Here is a 4,127-nt window from a genome sequence, read left to right as displayed (position 1 = left end):
AATGTTTACCGACAACTTTAAAAACAACTTGGTGTGTCAACACGATGCCACACGACTACTGTGTTGAATGTTGTCATTGCACGAATACCAATGCATCATCTCCTCCTCACCTTTAATACCGCACATCGACACTCAGCGAGTCACGACGTCAACAAAATGAAAACATAACTAGCGTTGACGGCACCTTCTCTTCTAGCAAAGTAATACCACAGACAGACATACAAATTAGTACCGTTGTACCACAAACGAAGTGACAGACGGAGCGGCTCGAAAACTTTGGTGACTAACCTGCTATTTCAATTTTTCAGTGTACCACATGGCAACACCACTACTACTGGATTGTACCACATGGCAACACTACTATTAGATTGAACTAGCATTTTCACCAAATGTACTAGAATGTTTTGGTTCTATCTCATTCACTCTACTCAAAACTGAAATGCATAAAAAAAATGACAAAATGATACGCACTCTTTGCACACTGTCAAAGAATCATTGTACACAAAATCAACTTTGTTCAAATCAAAACAAAAAAACTAACCCATCTGGTGGATGATGGCACAAGCTTCCAAGAAAATTCTATTACAGTGAACCACATTATTTTAATGGATTTCTTCGCCAGTATGTCGTCTGTAACTTCGTTTGTGGTCTGACGATTGCTTATGGATTTTACCATAGAAGTAAAGAGCTATAGAGTTGCCATCAACGCCAATGACAGCTGTGATCAAATATATTCGAATTTATTTCGAGCCGAGTCATGCAGATCGAAAATTATGGTCAAGTTTAACGATAATTTAACCTAGAAATACTCAGAGGGAGAGATGGGCGGAGAGAATGTTTTGAGCCTAATGAACTGTCATAATCTGAGCCAATCAAACATTAATTAGATTTTTCTTATTCTTACTAGAATAAATTTGAGAGTATTGCAATCGAACAGAAATTCAATCACCTTTATGTTTTGTGTGCTTCTCAAATTCAACTAGTTTTTGGAATAAAAAACAATATTCTAACTCTATTGATTAATCGATCTTCGCCGGTTAACGAATAGCACCAAGAAATGTGCAAAATATTGCGCGATGCAATAGATTATTATTTTGCACCTAAATCGAATCAAAAATACAAGTCATGTGAAATGTTAGCTTCTAGCAAGGGTTGCAAGATAATTTAGGAACAAATCCCTGCAGCCGAACTGTATTTTGTTTTCTCCGCCTATCTCTCCCTCTGAGTATTTCTAGTTTAACCAGGTGTAACAGCTAACTTCCATCCTTCAGGGTATTAAGAGCAACCGTAACGGTACGCTGCTAAACTCATTTTAGCAGCCCTCATCATAGCGCAGCTACCGTATCGGGGGTTGTCATACGAGTAACTAAGAGCAACCGTAACGGTCGTTGTCATTAGCGCGACTATTTTAACAGCGCACAGCTCTCTCATTTTAGTTTAGTCACTCTTCTCCACACCAGCCCGGGACATGCTGCGTACTGTCAAACGCTGCTGTTGGTATAGGCCTTGTCACTGGCCTGTATTGCACACAAAATCAACTATGCTCAAATCAAAACAAAAAAACTAGCCCATCTGGTGACTGATGGCACAAGCTTCTAAGAAAATTCTATTACAGCGAACCACATTATTTTAATTGATTTCTTCGCCAGTTAGTCGTCTGTCACTTCGTTTGTGCCTTAATCATTCGATATGTTTAAACTAGAAATACTCAGAGGGAGAGATAGGCGGAGAAAACAAAATACAATTCGGCAGCAGGGATTTGTTCCTAAATTATCTTGCAACCCTTGCTAGAAACTAGTATTTCAAATGACTTTTATTTTTGATTCGATTTACGTGCAATATAATAATTGATTGCATCGCAATATTTTGCACATTTCTTGTTGCCATTCATTAACAAACGAAGATCAATTAATCAATAGAGTTAGAATATTGTTTTTGATTCCAAAAACTAGTTGAATTTGAGAAGCACACAAAACATAAAGATGATTGAATTTCTGTTCGATTGCAATACTCTCAAATTTATTCTTGTAAGAATAAGAAGGAAAAAATCTAATTGGAATGTTCAATTGGCTCAGATTTTGACAGTTCATTTGGCTCAAAACATTATCTACGCCCTCTCTGAGTATTTCTAGTTTAAAATGAGTTTAATGTCATTTAAGAGAATAGTTTAATTTATCAGTGTGGAGAGAATTGGTTAAAGCAGATAGGACCTTTTCAATTGCTCGTCTAGAATATGTCGAGTTATTTTTTGAAAACTGTTGGCAACGCTGGTAGCTAAAGCCCTACAGTAAAAGTGTGGACGTCTGTCAAAAGTTGTTCCAATCGAACCGTCAAGGCCGACGCACAATAGATACGTTTTCAGGTTTTTTTGACAGTTAGCCCATGCATTATCTGTCAAAAAACCCGAAAACGTATCTATTGTGCGCCGGCCTTCAGAATGCACCGCTTTGCTCGATTGGAACAGCTTTTTTTCAGTTTTGTGGTGACAGTCGTCCATACTTTTACTGTAGGGCTTTAGGCTTTACTGGTAGCATGTCGTAAAAGTCAAAGCAAAACAAAATTTGATTTTTTTTTCTTTCGAAAGTTTTATTCAAGATGAATGGTTTATCGCTACGGGTATCTTCCATTCGGGCGAATGAAAATGTGAAAAAACATTCAGAAATTAGAATGGATCTTTTCAATGTGCCTTCATCTCTTTATCAACCTGGTATGAAAATGTCATATGTTTGATGCTTAGTGGATGTGATAGTGGATTTCTTATTCTAGAAAATACATACATCTCCGGATTGGCCGAAGCAACATCCGTCGATGAGCAGATAAAAGTGCTTAAGGAGGTAACATATGATGCCTTGCCAATATTTTTTTTCGCGTTTTGTGAAAACTATTTTCTTTCAGTATTCGGCATATATTTTGGGCATAGAAAAATCACTTTTGTCCAACATACAGATTTTGGCAGAATTGTTTATCGAAGCGCCACTCAAACATGCAGTGAAGAACACGGTTACCAGGTATATGACAATTACTATATAAGATTGCTTTTATCTTATTCTCATCTAACACTTATTTTATAGATTGCTCAGTCAAATTAATGTCGGTAAAGAGATAGTGGTGCTGGGTCTGTCAAACACGATCCGAAAGAGAATTCAAAGTTACGATAAGCAACAGAACCACACTCTGGCTAGTCGTAATGCGCTGGTTAATGGTATAGGGAGTTGTTTTGAGAATTTCAAAGTTGGAGTAGATGCAATACGATGTTGTTTGCAGGACATTATATGTTTTCTCAACAAATCACTAGTGCAGTACATTGAGCATTTGAGGTATGTCAAACTAACGAGGTCGGGAGTCTATAATATCATAAAACTTTACTAGTATAAACTAAAAAACCAACCGCAGTTTTGTGATCCTCCAAGATATTAGTTTTACTTTTTGAGCATGAACATGAGCATGAGTGACCGCCCACGGTTGTTACTCTGTTATTGCCAGACCAGCTGTATTTACGCAGAGAACCAATAGACGATGCTTGGGACTAGCAATCATCCTCAATGATTAAAAACTGGTGATCTCGAATTAGGCAATACCAGCGCCAGCCGCGCCTGAACGCAGGTCAAGAAAGTAATGGGTAGGAATGTGTTGACGTGACACTCGCTTTGATAGAAGCCGAGGACTCCTCTGCACTTCCACCAGGAATCACAGGGATGTTGGGTAGGAGGGTTGGGTTAGCAGCAGGGTTCGTTTTGGTTAACGATAAGCTGAATTGATATCCTATCGATCGTATAACGCGAAGGAGCTTGGGATTGAATCCACGGTCTTCTGCTCAGTAAGCAAAAACGTTTGGCACTAGGCAGACGAGCTCCTTTTTAATCATTAACGAATCTTGAATGTGGATGGGCTTGATATTAGACTAATGATGTTCTGCTCAGTAAGCAAAAACGGTTGCTCTAAGGCCACCGAGCCTCTCATATCACATTATAGCGTTACTCAAGTTTTTTATAACTATTCAAACCCGGCACCGACGACAGCGAAAAGTTTTACAAAATACACGATAAACAAGCGATATTTTAATATTTTTAATATGAAAGGATCTGGGACCGCGTTTTTCTCCTCAGTAAGCAAGCCACTGCAACCAA

General features: G+C 38.3%; 1 long non-coding RNA gene across 1 annotated transcript; it reads left to right on the top strand.

Annotated features, from left to right (window-relative positions):
* The first annotated feature begins 2,528 nt into the window (after positions 1 to 2,528).
* Positions 2,529 to 3,746, top strand: LOC135715096 (uncharacterized). The gene is made up of 4 exons (XR_010518931.1): positions 2,529 to 2,707; positions 2,767 to 2,834; positions 2,896 to 3,008; positions 3,072 to 3,746. It is a non-coding gene; the product is annotated as an uncharacterized LOC135715096 (long non-coding RNA).
* The last annotated feature ends 381 nt before the right edge of the window (positions 3,747 to 4,127 follow it).

Source organism: Ochlerotatus camptorhynchus, unplaced genomic scaffold (assembly GCF_037179485.1).
Source record: "Ochlerotatus camptorhynchus isolate MF236.1 unplaced genomic scaffold, CSIRO-AGI_Acam_v1.1 ptg000805l, whole genome shotgun sequence".
Classification (NCBI taxonomy): Eukaryota; Metazoa; Arthropoda; class Insecta; order Diptera; family Culicidae; genus Ochlerotatus; species Ochlerotatus camptorhynchus.
This window is presented reverse-complemented; position numbering and strand designations above follow the sequence as displayed.